Here is a 23,191-nt window from a genome sequence, read left to right as displayed (position 1 = left end):
CTAGCTGATTATCCATGTCGTCATTCAGCCACGATTCCGTGAAACATAGGATATTACAGTTTTTGATGTCCCGTTGGGAAGATATTCCGGATCGTACCTCGTCTAGTTTATTGTCCAATGATTGCACGTTGGCGAGTAGTATTGACGGTAACGGCACCTTTCCCACTTGCCTTTTCCGGGTCCTGACCAGGCATCCGGCTCTTTGTCCTCTGTACCTGCGTCGCTTCCTCTTGCAAATAACGGGGATGTCGGCCCTGCCGGGTGTTTGGAGAATCTCTTGTGCGTCTTGTTTGTTGAAGAAAAAATCTTTGTCTAATCCGAGGTGAGCGATCGCTGTCCTGATATCCAGAAGCTCTTTTTTGCCGTAAGATAAGGTTGCAGAAACATTATGTACAAAATAAGTTACAAATAACGCTCATGCTAGTGACTGATTGATTGTACACACTGACTGATTCTACATAGGAGGAATACTCACTATCATTGTATAAGCAATTTGGCAGTATGCCCAGAACATTGCTCTGGGACCAGAGGAGTATCTCAGTTTCAAGGTCTCAGCTTTGAGAGAAGAAGCCTTGTAAGGTATCGGTCAGTCTGGTTTTCATCAAGCTGTCTGTTCAAGAGGAAGCTTCTTACTGTAACAAGTGGTTCAGGTTATTAATCAACCTACCAGGGTCAAACACTACAGGAACAAGATGATACACATGTATCGATCACATTTTTACTAATACTGTAGAAGCTGTATCCTTACCCATTGGATGCAGGGATCACAATATAGTGGCGATATCCAGGTAAGCCAAAGTTCCAACAGCTGGGCCTAAAATAGTGTATAAGAGATCATACAAAATATTTTATGTGGATGATGTTAAAAATATTTATTGGTCTGATGTGATTAATGAGCAGCATCCAGACGCTGCACTTGATGAATTTATGTAATTGCTTCTTCATATTATTGATAAACATGCACCTGTTAAGAAACTGACTGTTAGAACTGTTAAGGCTCCATGTATTGACGAGGAATTGAAAAACTATATGGTTGAAAGAGATGGGGCAAAAGGAGTGGCTAATAAGTCTGGCTACACATCTGACTGGCTGACTTACTGAAAATTGAGAAATGATGTGACGAAACTCAAAAAAAGAAGAAGAAACTATATTATGAAGCCAAGATCAAAAACGTTGCAGTACTTTAAATGAAATTATGGGCAGAAAGACAAATTCAACTCCTTTTTTCTTGAATCAGATGGTTTATTCATCACAAAACCATATGATGTTGGCAATTATTTTAATGATTACTTCATTGGCAAAGTGGGCAAACTTAGGCAGGAAATGCCAACAATTAACAGTGAGCCATCGTATTCATGCATAAAAAATTATAATGAAAGAAAAGCACTGCAAGTTATTAGTCTGTAAAGTTAGTGTGGGAGAGGTGGAAAAATGATTCTTATCGATCAATAATGACAAACCTCCTGGCATTGACAACTTAGATGGAAAGCTACTGAGGAATGTAGCTGACTCTATAGCCACTCCTTTCTGTCATATTTTTAATCTGAGCATAGAGGAAAGTCTTTGTCCTCAGGACTGGAAGGAAGCCTAAGTAATTCCGCTACCCAAGAGTGGTAAAGTGGCCTTTACTGGTTCTAATAGCATACCTATAAGCTTGCTGCCAGCTCTTAGCAGTGTTGGAAAAAATTGTGTTTGACCAAATACAATGCTATTTCTCTGTAAACAAATTAACAACAGACTTTCAGCATGCTTATAGAGAAGGGCACTCAACATGTACTGCACTGACACAAATGACTGATGATTGGTTGATAGAAATTGATAATAAGAATATTGTGGGAGCTGTACTGTTAGATTTCAGTGCAGCATTTGATATGATTGACCATAACCTGTAGTTCCAAAAAAATGTATGCGTTATGGTTTTTCAACCTCTGCCATATCGTGAATTCAGAGCTATCTATCTAATAGAACTAAAAGGGTTTTCTTTAATGGGAACTTCTCTAATGTCAAATATGTCAAGTGTTGTGTACCACAGGGCATCTCTTTAGGCCCTCTACTCTTTTCTATTTTTAACAATGACCTGCCATTGGCATTAAACAAAGCATGTGTGACCATGTATGCTGATGATTCAACCATATAAGCATCAGCAACCACAGCTATTGAAGTCACTGAAACCCTTAACAAAGAGTTGCAGTCTGTTTTGGAATGGGTGGCTAGTCATAAACTGATCCTGAACATCTCTAAAACTAAGAGCATTGTATTTGGTACAAATCATTCCCTAAGTTCTAGACCTCAGCTGAATCTGGTAATGAATGGTGTGGCTGTTGAACAAGTTGAGGAGACTAAATTACTTGGCGTTACCTTAGATTGTAAACTGTCATGGTCAAAACATATATATATATTTTTTAATTGAACCTTCATTTAACTAGGCAAGTCAGTTAAAACTTCTTATGGCTGCAGGCTCAGTATTGAGTAACTTGGAAAAATGTGCCCATTTCAAACGGCCTCGTACTCAATTCTTGCTCGTACAATATGCATATTATTATTACTATTGGATAGAAAACACTCTGTAGTTTCTAAAACCGTTTGAATTTTTTCTCTGAGTGAAACAGAACTCCTTCTGCAGCCCACTTCCTGACAGGAAGTGAGATTTCTGAAATCGAGGTCTCTGTTCAAAGGCTTGCCTATAAATGGTCATGATACGCATTGGTATACATACACGTCATACACCTTCCCCTAGATGTCAAGAGGAAGTGAGAGAAGAAATGAGTGGATTATCTTGGTCTGAAGTGGAATAAATCCTCTTGGAATGAGTAGTCCGCCATTTCCTGTTTTTTCGAAAGCGCGAAGTTGGACCTGGAATCGCCTTCTGGAAAGTCGTCGTTATAGGCGAATACTATCTCCGGCTTTGATTTTATTTGATACATGTTACAATATCATCGTAAAGTATGTTTTTTTCAATATAGTTTTATTAGATTATTGAAATTTATTCGGGACGTTAGGTGTGTTGCGTTGTCTGCTTTTGTTCAGGATGGAGAGCTTAGCACCACTTGGCCAGTGTGCTTGCTAATTCAAGAGGGAAAGAGGTCGTTCTAAACCCAAACAAAGACGGTTCTGGACAAAGGACCCCTTGTACAACATTCTGATGGAAGATCAGCAAAAGTAGGACCCATTTTGGGATGATATTTCATATATCTGTCGAACTGTGCTATCGCTACCGATTACCTGGAATCAATGCTGTTGTGTGTTAGCTATTGTAGTAAGCTAATATAACGCTATATTGTGTTTTCGCTGTAAAACACTTAAAAAATCGGAAATATTGGCTGTATTCACAAGATCTTTGTCTTTCATTTGCTATACACCATATATTTTTCAGAAATGTTTTTGATGAGTATTTAGGTATTTGACGTTGGTGTCTGTAATTACTCTGGTTGCTTCGGTGCTATATCTGACAGTAGCTGTGATGGTAGCATCAATGTAAAACTGATTTATACCTCAAATATGCACATTTTTCGAACAAAACATAGATTTATTGTGTAACATGTTATAGGACTGTCATCTGATGAAGTTGTTTCTAGGTTAGTTTGGTTGGATCTTGGTTAGTTAGGTTGGCTTTGTGCATGCTACCTGTGCTGTGAAAAATGTCTGTCCTTTTTTGTATTTGGTGGTGAGCTAACATAAATATACGTGGTGTTTTCGCTGTAAAACATTTAAAAAATCGGACATGTTGGCTGGATTCACAAGATGTTTATCTTTCAAATGCTGTATTGGACTTGTTAATGTGTGAAAGTTAAATATTTCTAAAAAATACATTTTGAATTTCGCGCCCTGCACTTGAGCTGGATGTTGTCATAAGTGTACCGGCGTCGGGCTTGCAGCCTGAAGAAGTTTAAGAACAAATTCTTATTTACAATTACGGCCTACCGGGGAACAGTGGGTTAATTGCCTTGTTCAGGTGCAGAATGACAGATTTTTACCTTTTTATCTTTACATATAGATTCAATGGTTGTAAAAGATGGGGAGAGGTCTGTCCATAATAAAGAGATGCTCTGCTTTTTTAACACCACACTCCAAAAAGCTCTGCAGGCTCTAGTTTTGTCTAATCTGGATTATTTTCCAGTCGTATGGTCCAGTGCTGCAAGGAAATACCTAGTTAACCTGCAGCTGGCCCAGAACAGAGCGGCATGTCTTGCTCTTCATTGTTATCAGAGGGCCAATATAATACTATGCATGCCCGTCTCTCTTGGCTAAGAGTTGAGGAGAGACTGACTGGATTCATGTGTGGAAAATCCCAAATTGTTTGTATAGTCAACATACACACAGCTCTGACACACAAACCTACCCCACCAGACATGCCACCAGGAACTCCGTTCCATCTCATATTGCTCAAATAAACAGCAAACCTGGTTTAAAAATAAAACAGATAAAGCAACACCTCAAGGCACAACGCCTCTGCCCTATTTGACCTAGATAGTTTGTGTATATGCACTGATATATAGGCAATGTCTGACATTAATTTTTTTTTTGTAGTTCTGTCCTTGAGCTGTTCTTGTCTATTAATGTTCTGTATTATGTCATGTTTCATGTTTTGTGTGGACCCCAGGAAGAGTAGTTGCTGCTTTTGCAACAGCTAATGGGGATCCTATTAAAATACCAATACCAAATACCAGTCACATGCAGGAGTCAGTCATGTGCAGGAACCAACATTAATAAATTAATCATGTAAATCATACTTATATGACTTGTTTGTGTAGCAGTATATAAGAACTGAGAGGGAACGCCCTTCTCAGAGTTTTCATGAAGCTTGGATTGAGTTTGTGAACCTATCTGGCCTTGATAATAAAGATTGATTCATTTACATTGAGTTTAAGTCCTTAGTGGTGAATTTCCACGACAATTTTGGCGTCACGAACACCGGGGTTTGATCTTCTTCGTGTGATCCATCAGTGAAGGTCTGAAAAAGAACACAGGTGGCGCATTCTTGGGAATGCATAAAGGGAAATTCCTGTCACACTAAAAGAGGACGAGGACCCGCCCGTAACAGACTTTCACTTGGGGACACGTCTGGGAGGAAACGCAACATTTACGAAACCTAGAAGGACAACTCAGCTGATTTCAGCAAGTCAATTTAAATGAATGTATAAAAATAAATAATATAAACAATTAAACTGACCACAAAAATGAGGAAAGGTACCATAGTCTTAAGAGAAGGCTATAACTAGTCTTAGGAGAAGGTTAGAGTGAGAGCAGGAAAAGCCCCACTGAAAATTGTCTCTAGGCATTTATGAGAAGTATCTATGGGGTCTGGGAACCACTGGTAATAGCATAAGGTGCATGAGGTGCTATTCTATATGTATAGGAAGTGGCAAGATTATAGAATCTATAGAGACTATGGCATTTATGACTATATCGACTATAGAGACGATAGAGACTGAGAAACGTTAGATACTCAGTGACTATAGATACTATAGAAACTATAGAGGAACTGTTGAAGATACATATGTATGCATAGGAGGTAATGACAAGAGAATAGTTGAAGATGCATGAGGAGTAATAAGGGAGATCAGTGAGTGTGTTTGGGAATAGTGAATGTGGATGTGAGTATTGACAAATTAACTGAACAGGGGTTTAGCCCCGCTGTGAGAGTTGTGTGAATGTGGGATGATGTGTTAAGCTGGAAGTTTTTTCTATGAGTTCAACAAGGGATTTAGTATGGGACAGGGAAATAGTAAGAGTAGGATGGAGGATCCGTGCTAGGAACCAAAAGGGCCATGTAGTGTAATGGCTAAAACATTTGGTAAGTGGATACTGAACAAAACAGAAGACTGGACAAGACAGGACACTGAGCACAGAAAAACTGGAGTCTGAGAGGCTAACTTGAAGAGAAAGAAGGACAAACGAAAAAGAAGAAGCCTGGCTCGCCCTTCTCCAAGGGGGAACCCTTTCATGGGTGCAATTCCCTCTGAAGAATGTTTGACTTTTCTCCTGAACGTGGAGTGGGGAGAGGGCAAATGGAGACACCGATTCCAATACTCCTCTGCCTGCCCAGTAAATTTATTAGGAAGAGATTTGATGTGTAAAATGAATTTATCTGTTGCCTGTACTGAAGAAGGATTGTCATTGGGATTAAAATAAAATTGAATCTTCCTGTGCCTGATGAACTGTTACTATGCTTGGCACCTGAATGATCAACATGTTGAGGGAGCCGTTGTATGCCAACGAGGACATGTCTAAACACCTACATTGCACGGCTGCTGTTCCCTCATGCAAAGAGGAACCTGTATACCAACAGAGATGGTCAAAACAAAAATAGAAAGTTGAGATGACCATGAATGGGATACAGTGGCTTGCGAAAGTATTCACCCTCTTTGGCATTTTTCCTATTTTGTTGCCTTACAACCTGGAATTCAAATATATTTTTTGGGGGAGGTTGTATCATTTGACTTACACAACATGCCTACCACTTTGAAGATGCAATATATGTTTATTGTGAAACAAACAAGAATTAAGACAAAAAAACTGAACTTGAGTGTGCATAACTATTCACTCCCCCCAAAGTCAATACTTTGTAGAGCCACCTTTTGCAGCAATTACAGCTGCAAGTCTCTTGGGATATGTCTCTATAAGCTTGGCACATCTAGCCACTGAGATTTTTACCCATTCTTCAAGGCAAAACTGCTCCAGCTCCTTCAAGTTGGATGAGTTCCACTGGTGTACATCAATCTTTAAGTCATACCACAGATTCTCAATTGGATTGAGGTCCGGGCTTTGACTAGGCCATTCCTAGACATTTAAATGTTTCCCCTTCAACCACTCAAGAGTTTCTACAGCAGTATGCTTAGGGTCATTGTCCTAAGCATACTTAGGACAATGACCTCCATCCCAGTCTCAAATCTCTGGAAGACTGAAACAGGTTTCCCTCAAGAATTTCACTGTATTTAGCACCATCCATCATTCCTTCAATTCTGACCAGTTTCCCAGTCCCTGCCGATGAAAAACATCCCCACAGCATGATGCTGCCACCACCATGCTTCACTGTGGGTATGGTGTTCTCGAGGTGATGAGAGGTGTTGGATATGCGCAAGACAGTTTTTTCCTTGATGGCCAAAAAGCTACATTTTTGTCTCATCTGACCAGAGTACCTTCTTCCATATGTTTGTGGAGTCTCCGACATGCCTTTTGGCGAACACCAAACGTGTTTTCTTATTTTTTTCTTTAAGCAATGGCTTTTTTTCTGGCCACTCTTCCATATAGCCCAGCTCTGTGGAGTGTACGGCTTAAAGTGGTCCTATGGACAGATACTCCCATCTCTGCTGTGGAGCTTTGCAGCTCTTTCAGGGTTATCTTTAGTCTCTTTGTTGCCTCTCTGATTAATGCCCTCCTTGCCTGGTCCGTGAGTTTTGGGGGGCGGCCCGCATGCTAGAGCACCCCTGGTGCCTAACACTTACCATTTTATCCCAGGTGCCTCCAGGTAGTTGTTGTTGATTTAGCTAATGCTTTCTTTCTCTTCTCTTCTTTTGTTGCTCCTGGAGGGAGTATTTTGGTTCAGTATGATGACGATTTGTTGATTTGCTCACAATCAGAGGAGATATGTCACAAGGACACTTGGGCATTGTAGATTTATTGGGGGAAGAAAAAGATAATGAAGTTTCCCCCAGCAAGATGCAATTATGCTGGAGTTCCATTAAATATTTGGATAATGACATTACTTCTAAGGGTCGCGCCCTCTCCAGCGATAGATTACAGGCAATTAATTTGTTCAACCACTGCAGGATTGTATATATGGAAGAAAGATGGTGGCGAGTGAAGTTGAGATCTGTAGTGGCTGCTACTGAGGCTGTTTTGGCATGTTCTGATATTGTGGCAATGTCTCCTCTAACCGTACATGTGCCCCATTCTGTGCACGCAATTATTGCACAGGCAAGAATGGCTCATTTGACGCCTGCGAGACTGCTAGACTACCAGCACATTCTGTTGTCAATGTCCCATGTTACTCTGAAATGATGTATAATTCTTAAAACCTTTTAACTCTTATCCCTACAGCAGATGCCTGTGAAGACCATGACTGTGATTTGGCTAGTGAAGCTTACTGTAGACCTAGGTTGGACCTGAGAGACACCCCGTTAGACAATCCAGACTTTGAGTTTTTTGTAGATGGGTCTGCTCAGAGAACTGAAAAAGAGTCTCACACTTATTTACAAAGGCAGCAGAATGATTTGGCCTGACTAGAGTTTGTATTTTGGAAAAGGACAGTTCTGTTAACATTTACACTGACAGTAGATATGTATTTGGTATAGTGCATGATTTTGGAACATTGTGGAAGAATAGAAGGTTTTTGACCTCGTCTTGAAAACAGATTGCAGACAGTAATCTTGTTTCGTCTCTGTTACAGGCTGTGTCAGGGACATACTTCCTTTGAAGATAACATTTCTAAATTGGCTGCTTCATCTTCTGTCCCCCCCCACCCTTCTACAGATGGCAGCAGTTCCTGCTTCCAGTAGCCATTTCTCTGTTAATGACTGCAGGCAACGGCTGATGCATCAGAGAAGGACGCCTCGGGTGGAGCAGACCAGCCATGCCCTGTTGTATCTTCCAATTCCTTGCTAAATTATCACATGGTCAAGACCATGTATCAAAAGGAGGGATGGTAAATAAATATTGGTGTACAGTAGGTTTTACTGTGTTTGCAAAAAATGTCACTGGTGGTGGGGTTGTACAATGTTTGATTTGCATGAATAACAAACTCTGAAAACATAATTTATTAAACTAATTGGTGAAATAAGCCTAACATGAGTAAAGGTGTTTCCACTGGCACTGATGAGTATGAGAGGCTGATCCCACACAGTTACTGATCTCTCTCCACACGAGGTGCTGAGAGACTAGGTTTCTCCCTTTCCCCATAACAGGTTGTCCCTGCACGGAATGGAAGAAGACATGGTTGAGTATTGTGTCAACCTTAACAGTGTTCTAAAGACTAATTTCCCTCGGGTGAAGGCGTCTTTGCCGAACTTGGCAGGTGGAGCTCAGCAGTATTTGAACCCAGGTGATTTCGTGGTGGTCAAAGACTTCCGGAGAAACCTGACAGAGGGTGAGATTAATCCTGAGTCCAAGGGACCAACGCAGGCCCTGAGTAGTCACCTAGAAGTAGATGGTCATCGGAGAAGGAGAGCCCTGCTGGGCACCCATATTCAAGAAGACTGATGGAATGGCCATTACCAAGTTTTCTGATGAGTATGACTGTTTAAAGGGTTTGGGATATAAAGCCTCTTGGCGCATTTTATATGCTTTTATAACAGCTTCCAATTAAACATATCATTGCCACGTTAAATCAGAAGCTTCGTCAATAATTAAATGAAATTAACCAGCAACAATAGGGACGCCCCTCAGAGGAAACAAAAACTTTAATACAGCAATGCCCTCAGATAAAAGTAGACCAATCTGGCTCAAACATTATGGTAAACATACAAGGGAAGGAAATTCCTATGTTGGTAGATATAGTAGGTGCTTAAACGCTTATGGAATTTCCTCCACCCCGGTAATACATTTTGAAACAAAACTCATGCCCTATTCCATAGGACCAATGAATGTTGAAAATGATGTTCTGTATTCATCCACCCAAACGTGTAACTTCTCAGGAAGAGACTTATTAACTAAACTTAACTTACAATTTATTGTAGCCTAGATGTTTTCGTTGATATCCCAAACAATGAGAAATTAAACCAATGAGTAAGCAGGCAAAAAAAGCAGGAGGAGTGGGGTCTGACACTGTTTCCCAGTCTATCCTGTCTCAGGTGCCAGACTCATTATGGACAGAGCAGTCCAATGACAGTGGACTGATAGGCAGTGCTCGAAAGAAACTCTAGTTTCGAGAGCTACATTTAAAAATGAAGCTCCCTCCAAAGTTTATCTCTCCACTTCTGAATTGGCTGATGTATTTTATCATTTCGGCTCATTGCTTATGAATCTCAAAATAGACATTTAGTGAGTGCAAAACAGAAAGTGAATATCCAGCAAAAATTGATAATAAATATAGAGTAACATTGTTAGGGTAGACTAAAATGAAAACAATGCCTTCCAATAAGGAAAAAGTTACCATGTTTGTATTGTTTGTTTTTTAACCTAACAATAGGGGTAAAAGCAGAACATAGTTTGAGAGTGATCCATATGCATTAGCAGTAGTGATTGAGAGGGTTTTTCCTATTGGGAAGAGCAGAGGGTTCCTAGTTGAAGGAAACCAATATGGAGACTAGTGAAAGTAAAAAGATTCATGGTACTCATGATCTATCAGTTGATGTCAAATGTAATGAGTGTTGACAGTATGTGAATGGTAATATTAGTGGCTTTCAGATAAAACTAATAATGCAATATCTTAGTAATTTGAAGTAAATGTTTCAATACAAGGTCACATGACAAACAGAGGGATTGTGCCTTGGGACTGATTATATTAGATGCTGCCATCTGGTGATTGGTTTAAAGATAAGCTTCCTGTGGACCAATAGATAAGCCACCAGTGAAAGTCAGTGTTACTCACTGAACTCAAACAGGTTGTAAAGGGACACAGTAGAACATTTGGGACAGTGGTATGAATAATTGAATATGATACGTTTTTGACAATTTCCAATTATTATGTCTCAATTCGATAGTTTGAATACACCAGTGAGTTAAATAAGGTAATGTAATCTAAAACTGTTACACGGAATGGAACAGGGGAACACAAGAGCAGACTCAGACGAGGAGACTGGAATGAAGTAACCAAGGAATTTATTGAAACACGGGGAGATAGAGTGCAGGTCAGGGGAAGCTCGGGCGGGTTGCTGGAAACCAGGAGCAGAGGCTGAGGCTGGAGCGAGAGGGGTTGAGAAAGGGTAAGCAGGTCTGGAGGGGAATCCAAAGGAGTAGTAGAGTGGGGAATCCAGGACATAGTAGCAGGATGACGAGACGTGGGACTGGAGACAGGGACCAGAGTCAGAGCGGGCAGAACTGTAGCGGAGAGGAAAACAGCATCAGGATCTGAATAGTAACAAATGGCTAGAAACGTAGACTGACTGAGCTGAGAGATTACGATCTGGCAGCGTGGAAGTGGCAGGGCTGAGTATTTGTAGAGGCCTTGAAAATGAAATAGGTTGCAGCTGGTGGGGATCTGTTCTGACTCCAGCACACCTGTCTCCGCCCACGCAATCACACACACACAGAGAGGGAGAGGTAGAGAGTACTGGGGGAGTGGCGGCAGGTCAAGAAGACACAGGATGAGCAGTAGAGGGCGATGCAGGAGCAGATGTGACAAAAACAATAATCTGTTTCCATTACATTGCACAACATCGAGAATTGGAGTAGATCCAAGTAAATGTTTTTAGTACTAAATATTGAGGTGATAAGAGAGCACCAACTTTTTGAAGGCCCTAGCGGATTTGTTAAACAACAGGTTTTAGATTTTGACTAGTTGATGTCCCAGGGACAGTTAGTACAGAACAGGTCAATGCAACCCGATTGTGGTAAGGGCTATGGAAACAATGGTTAAATATTGAGAGATTTATTTACCTTTGAGTCTATAGATCCCTTGTGTTTTTGTGTGTATTTTAGATTGTACAACCCAGAGTGAAGGGTTTGAAAGGATAAAGTGTCTGGTTTTATGTGTTGATTTCGCTTACTTTATTAGAAGTATTTTGATAGAACCTCCTTTGATAGAAAATATGATCTAATGCTTACCTTAAAATGTAATGATAATTATCACAGAGTGATAAATGGAGGGAATGTAAGGGAAAATGTTATGTTTGTGTGTATCAGATTGTACACAGATCGTATGTTTAGCAAAAATGCTGCTTTTCTAATAACCAACTCTGTTAGGTTCATGCGAGTGGCTGATTGATTGTACAGACTGATTGATTGTACATGGGAGGAATCCTCACTCACTTTATAAGCAATTTGGCAATAGGCCCAGAACATTGCTCTGGGAACCAGGAGGTGTATCTCAGTTTCAAGGTCTCAGCTTTGAGAGAAGAAGCCTCGTGAGGTATCGGTCAGTCACAGGCAGGAGTCAGACACATGCAAGAACCAACGTTAATAATGAATAATGTAAATAATGAGTATATGACTTGTTTGTGCAGCAGTATATAAGAACTGAGAGGGAAAGCCCTTTTCAGAGTTTTCATTAACATGGATTGAGTTTTGTGAACCTCTCCGATAATAAAGAAATGATTCATTTCCATAGAGTTTGAGTCCTTTGTGGTAAATTTCCACGACAGTCATTTTCTATTAAGGTACAGTATCTTTATTTTTACTCAAGTATGACAATTGGGTACTCTTTCCATCACTGGTCACAAAAACTTATACAGTCCACCTTTTATCAGTGTACCGCTTGCCATACGGTACTAGAGAGAATGCAGTAGTAGAGAGAACAGCCTATGACTGGGGTGGCTGGGGTCTTGACAATTTTTAGGGCCTTCCTCTGACACCGCCTGTTGTAGAGGTTCTGGATGGAAGGCAGCTTAGCCCCAGTGATGTACTGGGACGTACGCACTACCCTCTGTAGTGCCTTGCGGTCAGAGGCCGAGCAATTGCCGTACCAGGCAGTGATGCAACCAGTCAGGATGCTCTCGATGTAGCAGCTGTAGAACCTTTTGAGGATCTCAGGACCCATGCCAAATCTTTTTAGTTTCCTGAGGGGGAATAGGCTTTGTCGTGCCCTCTTCTCGACTGTCTTGGTGTGTTTGGACCATTCTAGTGTCATGACGTTGCCCTCTTTGGGTACAGCGAGCACCATCCCCCTCTCTCTGTCTCCTACAACCAGGCTGCTGTGGTCAGAGAGGTCGTAAATTCCTGGAGGAGATTATCTCCTCATGGCCACAGTATAGAGAGAGAGTGAGTTTTCATAGAGAGAACAATTGAATTTCTTCCACCTCACAGAACTTGAGGTCCGAACAACATTTATGTTCTGGAGAAGGTATAAACAATCGGTGAAGAATCCAGCTACGAACTGGTCCGTTTGGTACAATTATGTGAAACTCATGGGAGACAATACTGCCACATTACCATAACGCTGTTTATATAATAGCCTCAGTTATGAGGCTTACATCTAATTGTTGTATAAGATGAATGAGTGAGGATGATACTGTTTGTGAAATTGTGTAATGTGATTTTGGACTGTTTAATGAAGGAAACTCCAATTCCCTAAAAAGTTTCACTAAGTCATTGGCACTCCCCCAGGGGCCCAGACAGGACCTGGCTTCATGAGACAGCCCTTATTGATGTTCTGAATAAAACGACCTCCTGGGTTTTCTATCACCAGACCGAGCTTACCTCAATTACGAGATGGCTAAAGGTTGCAGACCAGCTTACCACGAGAGGGCCAAGGTTTGAGTAGATGGCTGAATCTTTTAATCATACCACGTGGTTAAACTCTTAGACTATCGATACCGACAGAATAAGAACAAGTCTTTGATATTAATTACTAGTCTGCAGCTAGGAATTCGGTATCATTGAACACGAAGACCGACAACCGCCGAAACATCTAACCTATAACGACATGAATGAATGTCACTCTGAACTATACATTCTAACCACAACAGAGAGAGGGCAGACAGACTCTCCAACAGAAACAAACTTTCCAACTCCAATACGGACCCTTTTTCCCATGGAAATTTGAAGGGGGCTGTTGTGAAGGCTCATGTTCTCACCCTTAACCTTAGACCACCCATCCCTTGCTTCCTGACAGTTGTGACTGCTTCACGTGATGTATTGTTGTCTCTACCTTCTTGCCTTTATGCCATTGTCTGTGCCCAATAATGATTGTACCATGTTTTGTGCTGCTACCATGTTGTTCTGCTGCCATGTTGTGTTTCCACCATGTTGTTGTCATGTCGTGTTGCTTCCATGCTGTGTTGTCATGTGTTGCTGCCATGCTATGTTGTTGTCTTAGGTCTCTCTTTATGTAGTGTTGTGGTGTCTCTTTTGTCATGCTGTGTGTTTTGTCCTATATTTTTTATTTTAATCCCAGCCCCTGTCCCCGCAGAAGGCCTTTTGCCTTTTGGTAGGCCGTCATTGTAAATACGAATTTGTTCTTAACTGACTTGCCTAGTTAAATAGGTTAAATAAAATAACAAAATACAATTGCCACTCAACTCACCTGTCCCCACTACTTGTAGTGTGTAATAGTTTTAAAAAGACTTCTACAGTTTGTAATTTACACTTAGAAATTTCTGAATTTGATCCGTTATGGATGTTAAATGAAATGGACACGTTTTTTGGGGACACTGGACACCAGATTCAGGATCCTAGGCATTTGCACCCCTTGTCTAATATAAGCAGCAATTTTCCCCCCCAGTCTTCCTTATTCCTGTTGCTGAATGCATGGGGTGGCCATCCTATGTTTTTCCTTTCCATGTTGTGCGTGACTGACAAAGTGAGTACCTTTCATTATTGAAGAATATGTATAAATGTTAATATTAAGATCCTTTTAGTTTGATGTTAAAGTTCATATGCTGCCATAATCCTTAGTACTATTTCCTGTCAGTCCAGCTTGTAAGATATATCCTCAGTTTGTTGGTAAAATGCATTTCAGTTTATGCACCTGTCAGTCATGCTTGTATGTTAACATGTGTTTGTATCTTCTCTTGTATTTCCCTAGTAAACCACAACAATTGCTTATCCTGCAACCTTTCCCCATGTTCTCCTGTGTCTCGGTTTGTAATAAAAACCCAGTATTTGTATTCCTGCTCCAACGCCTCATTTCATCTGCATATTGATAGATGCGCCATGGTGGCATTCTGAACTCTGAAACAATCATTACAAAACCTCTTTATATAATCCACGTTTTCTTTAATGATGCTCCCTCTGCGTGCCTGGGAATCTAAATCATTTTCCTGTCTGGATATGATTGTCTTCAAACAAATGTAACACAAATGAACAGATCACTTCTGCATTCGTGATGATTCAATTCTTCATCACGTGATGCATTGACAAAATCAGAAAAATTGTCATGCTAAATCAAAGTGATTGAAATGTATCTTAATATGGTCCATGGTAGATTAAGTCCATGTCAAACCCTAGAAGTTAATGACAGGCTGTTTAGAATGGTATTAATGAGGACTACAGTAGGTATACTAAACAGGCCCAAGCAGGAAAAAGAGGTGAATTGTAGCCTTACTATATAGCCACTGGTAGACATAATGTACTGTACCCTTGCAGTACTGGTGTATTTAGGTTATCAGGCACCGCCAGAAAACATGAAATGCTGCGATATGCAACTCTACAATTCCTTTGACTGTTGGTGTTGAATAGCTATCCTGACCATTGCTTCTCTGGGATTAATTGTAGTGGACTACGGTGCCAAGCTGGTGGAGAGAAGACAATGCATTCATTCTTTACCAGACATTGTTAAATCATTCATTATGCTTTCTCTGGGCTTTGCTATTATCAAGTCCTTGTTTCAGGAATAAAGCCTGCCTACTAAGCCTGTGCCAGAGGCAATGTGTCTCAAATCCTGCCAAATTTCTGTTTGAAATAAGTAGGCTACAGAAGTATGTCCTTCACAAGTTGTTGCAAATATATTGACTCAAACATTTATCAATATAGTGAATTAATTTGCATATCATTGTAGCAGAATGAGTCACATTTCACCATAGTGCATAATTTGCAAATATATTTTACACAAGCTATGTAAGCTATGTTAAATCACAACAAATTCAAGCACAAACCAATACTGCTTTTGAGGCCGAAGTAAGAGAAATACTAACCGCTGTTTGCTGACGTCAACCCGCTAAGGTAAATTACACCTGAAAATAATATTTTTCTTCAGTTCCTCAATGTAACGATTCAATCTACAGTATGCCCAAATTAGCATATTACCATTTTAAGTTAGAATTCCTCTAAAAAGATAACTTGCATATCAGAGAATGGAAATCCTGTACAGTGTGGGTCTGTATGGATGGAGATGGCCCATGAAAGGCATGAGAAATGCTGCCAATTTACTAGATCCCAACAAACCCTTTCAAGCTTGAGTACCAAGGCGATGAACCTGCACCATCCTGATAGGATAGCCTGCATTGTGTGCAAGTTACACATGCCATTTCATGGTTTATTGACATTTATAGAGATGGGTTGTCTTTTATTGGGATAGTAGCATCCTTCCCAGACTTCAGGTGCATAAGCAATTTGTACGGAAATACATTTTGAGTTGTAAAAAACTAACTGAAACTTACTAGGGAGCATAATGGTGAGATAAGTACCAGACTGTGAAAACAAAGAATTCTCAGGAATAATTGCCATCTCTGATACTGCCAAATCTATACACAAGGCCTCTCCAATTTCTGCAACTGTACTGTTATTAAAAAGCTCTGCTTTCACACAGACCAAGAAGACGATCTATCTGTAGGAAGGTCCACAGTCGAACAATATAGACGATGTGAAAGCTACAAATGTCCTCAATTGAAGCACACTCTATACAGCAGTAGACCGATGAACAGATCCTTTTTGTTGAATGAAAATACAGTAGTAAATGTTATGTATTTTTTAAAGGATTCTTATATTTCACATGATCAATAAAATGAAGATGATTGACTTACAGTATATTATAAGGAAATATGCCCCTCATCTCTTTTTAAAACGTTTAAACCATTTAAAAAACATTTATTCTAGAACAAACATCCAACATTTACAGTAAATCAGATTAAGGATCAATATAAATGTAAATCTTGCTTTTCTAGAAGATATTGTAAGTGATGAACATGTATTAAGTTATGTAGGACACATTTGTTTGCATTGGCCAAAAGATGAATGCAAATTATAATTCTTAAATTGTATCATATTTCTTTATCATTGAGAGTAAGCCACACTTATTAAAATAATAATACAAATAAGCCACTCTCACTCACTAGATCTACACTAACTCCAGTTCATCACTATTACAGGCAGTGTCTTTGCAGAGCTGTGTTCTTTGTCTGCACAAAGCACCCCTCTTACCCACTAAAGCTGCAACAGTATAATAAAGACTGAATTAGTTTGTTGCACAGTCAAATACAGAAATAGAAAGTCGTGAAAATGTATGATACATATAGATGTGCATAACTATTTTGTAAACAATTATGAGGCTGTGAGATCAACTAGGTCTAAATATAAAAACAGCGAGTAAGACAAAAGGTTATCTCTGAAAGAGCAGCGAGGTCTTTCGAAACCTCAAAACAGCATGAATATCTAAAATCGAAAGTACACAAATAGCATGTCAAGACAGTGTTTAGCCATGCCTGGTTGATTTTCTATATATATGCAAATTGTGAAAATAATTACACTGTACGTACTAGGTAGTATGAAACAAATTTCGATCCATGCCCTTGTTCAGTTTCAAACTTTGTCACTCTCAATTTCCCTGTAATCTGTTGCTCCCACATATTGCCAAACCCAGCATCAAACATATAATTGATAGTCAAAATATTATTTTCAGGAGGGCAATTGCACAATGTGGTACCATTTTTGGCAGTACCTCTGTGCTAAAATGCATCAGTGCCCTGCAATCACCATGGGCTCTATTGTAAATAAAAGCAGATCTTCACAGAAAATGTGTCAAGCTATATTTATAGAGATGGTAACAGGGTGCATTAGTATCAGTATACCTGTATATGAAGAGGAAGTTTGATGGGAAGATGGCTTAAATCTGTGTCCTTTATTTTTTCCTTGGATGCCTGGCAAGCGCCCATCCAAAACAGAGCAGTGGGTTTCAAGCATTGCAATAATACGCTCATCTGGTACAGGGGATGGAGGATCAACCAGAAGGCTTGAGTAATTGGCCCAGTCTGCCATGGCCCTCAAAGTACATGCTTTTTCCTTCCTTTGTTTGTCCAAATTCTGAAGCAAAGCTGTTTCAAATCAGAAAATCTGTTTTGGAACACAAGGTGACAACAGGGCCATCGATAAAAAGGAGGCACACAGGCTATATTAAAATCTTTCCTCAAACCTCATTATAGGTACACTAATACAAGTCATAATATCTCCACATAATGAGAGGAGCCTCTCATTGGCTTTGGCTATACTTGATTATTTTGGCAACAATGTACAGATGTAGGATCTTTTTTTGATCACTATTTTGCTGCTGAGAATTTTCCTGAAAAGCAGGAAATGCAAACTTATCGTGTATAATAGCTTTAAAAAGGCTTCTAAAGTTTGTAAATTACACTTTGAAATTTCAGAATTAGAACCGTTATGGATGTTAAATGAAATGGACACGTTTTTTGGGGATACTGGGACAATATCAGGATTTCAGGAATTCAGGATAGTAGGCGTTTGATGCAACTTTTCCTACTTCACCTTAATAGGTTATTTTTTCTCTTTATATACAGTGCCTTCAGAGAGTATTCATACCCCTTGACTTATTCCACATGTTGTTGTGTTACAGCCTGATTTCAAAATGGATTCAATTGATTTTCTTCTCACCCATCTATAAAAAAAGTGAAAACATGTTTTTCTGGGTAAGTCTCTAGCTTTGCATACCTGGATTGTACAATACTTGCACATTATTATTTAAACAATTCTTCAAGGTTGTTGATCATTACTAGACAGACATTTTCAAGTCTTGCCATAGATTTTCAATGATGATTTAAGTCAAAACTGTAACTAGGCCACTCAGGAACATTCAATGTCGTCTTGGTAAGCTATTCCAGTGTATATTTGGCCTTGTGTTTTAGGTTATTGTCCTACTGAAAGGTGAATTTGTCTCTCAGTGTCTGTTGGAAAGCAGACTGAACCAGGTGTTCCCCTAGAATTTTGCCTGCTCTATTCCATTACTTTTTACTTTTTACCCCCCAAAAAAACCCTCCCTAGTCCTTGCCAATGACAAGCATACCCATGCAGCCACCACAATGCTTTAAAATATGAAGAGTGGATTTCAGTGATGTGTTGTGTTGGATTTGCCCGAAACATAACGCTTTGTATTCAGGACAAAGTACATTTCTTTGCCACCTTTTTTTTGTTGCAGTTTTACTTTCGTGCCTTATTGCAAACAGGATGCATGTTTGAGAATAGGTTTTATGATGTACAAGCTTCAATCTTTTCACTCTGTAATTAAGGTTAGTATTTTGTAGTAACTACAATGTTGTTGATCCATCCTCAGTTTTCTCCTATCACAGCTATTAAAAAACTATGTAACTGTTTGAAAGTCACCACTGATCTCATGGTGAAATCCCTAGGCAGTTTCCTTCCTCTCCGGCAACTGAGTTAGGAAGGACACCTGTATCTTTGTGGTGACTGGGTGTATTGATACACCATCCAAATGTAATTGTCTGAGAAATGACAGGAAATAAATGTAGGGCTAAGACTAGACTGCCTGATTCTACGTCTGATTGGCAGTCCTTCAGGCATTTCAGAAATAGATGTCTATCCCTGGTTTAAAAAAATCAACATATTTCTTTAATTGTGTATCGGAGAGTGGTGGTAATCCAGCCAATTTCTGGAAAGTGGTCAAATCATTTTAACAAAACTTCACCCCCTTGTTGCACCAGTATGTTTTGACAGCCTCTGGTCCCATAATAAAACAATTGCATTTTTTAATATTTTGAATAACCTTTTTGCTTCAGCTGGCCACCTACTTGAAAGGATCATCTTTGAAAATGAATCTTATCCCACTAGAGAGAGTCCATTAGGCACCTCAGAACAGACTAGAGAATGATGCACTAACAGACTGACAAAGTTTATTTTAATTTAAACCATTTGAAGTCTTTTATGTAGTACGCGCTTTGTTAAAGATACATGTAAAAGACAGATTCACTTGATCCCTTTCTGCAGCTCTCTGCCCCACTTATTGTAGATACCAATTTCTAAATGATCTTGCCTTTCCAAAGTATTCGAATCCTTGGCTAACTTTCAGCTAGGAACTTTTTTAACTTCTCACTCTATACTTAATGCGCACAAGTTCGGTTTTATACCTGGACAGAGCACCATTTCAGCTGCTACGCTTGTTTCAGATGATGTGTTAAATTGCTTGAGCTTCCTAATTTATAGACCTTTCCAAGGCCTTTGATACTGTTGACCATCACCTTCTTACTCAAAGGTTGACTGAAAAAGGCCTTGATCAGGCATTTTGCAAGTGGTTTGAGAATTATCTGTCAGACAGGACTCAATGTGTGATTTCTGATGGTGTTAAGTCTAGTTTCCTGGATATTAAAAAAAGGTGTACCGCAGCGGTCGGTACTGGGACCTGTTCTCTTTACTATTTAGATAAATCATTTTGGTCTATCTGTTAAAACTCTGTATGCAGATGACACTGTTATGTATGCCATTGTCCCATATGTTGACCAGGCTGTGTTAGAGCTGCAATTGGACCTTGTTACCTTACAGAAAGCCCTGGTTGGTTTAAAACTTCTACTTAATGTGGGCAAGACAAGAAACCTGTTATTCTCTAATTCTCTCAAAATGTCAATTGGATGGTTTTCCCATTGATCGGTTTTCCCACCTATATATATCTGGGCATTTGGATTGGCAAAGATTTTAAAGTGGGCTTCTTTTTTAGAATTAGATCTTGCCTCTCCCTAAATAGCAGGAAGCAGATTGTACAGTCCGTTTTCCTGCCAGTTCTTGACTATGGTGACACTATTTACCAGATTGCAGCAGCCAATACTCTTAAGCCTTTGGATGCCGTCTACAATAGCACCATTCGTTTTATCACTGGTGACAGTTTTAATACTCACCACTGCATCCTGTATCAAAAGGTTGGCTGGTCCTCATTAAAGTCTCATAGATCACTTTATTACTCCTTTTTTGTTTACAAACCTCTCTTGTTAAAATATAAAACATGAGATACCAAATCCGCTCACAGGGTTGGTTAACTCTTGAGGTTCCTCAGGTCTCCACCGAACTAGATAAATCCACTTTTAGTTTTAATGCACTTCATTGCTTGAACCAACTGCAAAATACACTGCAACTCAATGCTCTGGTGCACCTCAGGCAATTACAAATATTGATTGGGGAACTACTTGCTGATGAATGGGCTGTTTTTCAAGAATGTTTGTGTTGTGCTGTATTTTAGTTTGTTTTTGCACTATATTTGATTTTGATTTGATTTTGTCTCGTGATTGTATGTGCAGAGCTCCCTTGCGAAAGAGACCCTGCTCTCAATGGTGGTAAAAAAAAAGGTCTAACTTCACCATGCTCAAAAGGATATTCAATGCTTTTTTTTACCATCTTCCAATAGGTGCCCTTCTTTGCGAGGAATTGGAAAACCTCCCTGGTCTTTTTGATTGAATCTGTTTGAAATTCAATGCTCAACTGAGGGACCTTACAGATAATTGTGGGGTACATCAATGATGTAGTCATTCAAAAATCATATTAAACACTATTATTGCACACAGAATGAGTCCATGCAACGTATTATGTGACTTGTTAAGCATATTTTTACTCCTGAACTTATTTCGGCTTCCAATAACAAAGGGATTTAATTCTTATGTTTAAAAAAAATATTTTATTTATATAAATACATACAATCTACTTGCAGTGAAGCCGCTCAACATTTACATTACTTTCAATCATCTAACAGACTCCCATCCAGAGAGACCCACAGAAGCAACCAGGGTCAATGCCCTGCTCAAGGGCACATCGATAGATCTCCCACAAGGTCAAAAACGGAAACCTGAACCAGCGAACTATCAGCCACCATCCCAAACTCCCAACCGCCATGCCACCAGCCCTCCAAGATCCCCCCCCCACAGTTCCCGAGAGCTGCCTCTCAACCAAAAAACAATACAATTAAATAAAATAATTCCATTCCATTCCCAAAAAACAAAAGACATCAAGCATAACAAAAATCATAACAGCAAGGCCAACTGAATATGTTTGAGTGTATGGCACTATTTATATGTGTGTATGTTTGTGTGCATCGTGTATATGCACGTGTGTGCATTTGAATAAGAGTGTGTGTATATGCATGTGTACAAACACCTGCATGGCATCAGCCTCAGGCAAACAGCTTTAACAACGTGGCCCCTCAGAGTCATTTAAACATAGGCAATCATTACATTTGAATGATGCATCGTAGGCTATGTATAGGCTAGGTATATTCTACTAAAACTATATTATACAATAGGCTACATGTTGGTACCAACTTTCATTGAGAAATGATGACATATACAACAAAAAATGTGCACTCCGGTACCTAAAACAATAGCACTACACAACTGATTATAAGTCGCATCGTCCACGACATACATTTTAGGCCCTATATACTGTAGAAAATATCATATTTTAAGCTTCATAAAAATATCAAACTTGTGTATCAAACCTCACATTTTTTTCAACAGGTCACTGTTTGCATTCTGCATGCAGCAACACAAGTGCCACTGTAGAATACATAATATGTCTGTTATTTGGCATAACGTGTAGCTTGCTACCTACTCATTTAACAGTTTAACAAGATAATGTGCTAGCTATAGCTTGTATGTTGAAAACCAAGTGTGACTGAGTACGCTACTTATATTGTCCATATATTGATCATAAGTGCGCCTATCGGTTGTGGATGGCTACCGCTGTTGGAGTTGAGCTGTGAGTGATTTTGTCGGATGATATGAAATATGCCTATGCGGCAATCTGAGACTATCGCTTGCGTATCACAGCTACATGCTAGCAGATACCCATAGAATTTCAGCCATTGCGCTAACATTAGTTAGCATTAGCTCGTGAAACTACCTCTAACTTTCTTCATACTGGACACAGAGACATTTTAAAAAACACAGGGATCCTGAAGTATCCCTTTAATAGCCTATGTCACTCTGGGTTGTTGGAGCTCGCAGTTGTATGGTGAACTTGGGCTTCAACTATGTTTATGTGTGAATAAATCTGGCTTTGATAATAGCCAGTGCTTACCCAGCCACTGACATCACCACACGTCACTGCTTAATAGATATTGTTATACTGTATATTACAGCAGTGTTACAAAAGAGAGACAATCTGACAGAGCCAGTCTGTCTAGGGAATGAATAAGATTAAGCAAACCTAAAAAAAGGAATTCAAACTATAGCCGCAAAACAATTTAAAGCAGTTTTTGAGTCAATATTTAAACTTGCCAGGCTTGTTAGCTTCACTTTGTAAACTTCAGACTTTTATCAAGCTAATCATCAGACTCAAGGACAAAACCTGCACTTTACCAGAAGTAAAAACATTCACACTTCAACTTTATCCTTTTTTAGATACAACTATACCAAATATAATCACGTCACCAAAT

The 23,191-nt window shown here is 39.5% G+C and overlaps 1 long non-coding RNA gene across 1 annotated transcript in view; it reads left to right on the top strand.

The window, feature by feature from the left end:
• Positions 1-12,204, top strand: part of LOC139530641 (uncharacterized) — a 28,533-nt gene extending 16,329 nt beyond the window's left edge. The window contains exon 2 of the long non-coding RNA XR_011666089.1: positions 8,473-12,204. This is a non-coding gene — a long non-coding RNA (uncharacterized lncRNA). The remainder of the gene's footprint in view (positions 1-8,472) is intronic.
• Positions 12,205-23,191: the final 10,987 nt, after the last annotated feature.

This window comes from Salvelinus alpinus, chromosome 1 (assembly GCF_045679555.1).
Source record: "Salvelinus alpinus chromosome 1, SLU_Salpinus.1, whole genome shotgun sequence".
In the NCBI taxonomy this organism is placed as follows: Eukaryota; Metazoa; Chordata; class Actinopteri; order Salmoniformes; family Salmonidae; genus Salvelinus; species Salvelinus alpinus.
This window is presented reverse-complemented; position numbering and strand designations above follow the sequence as displayed.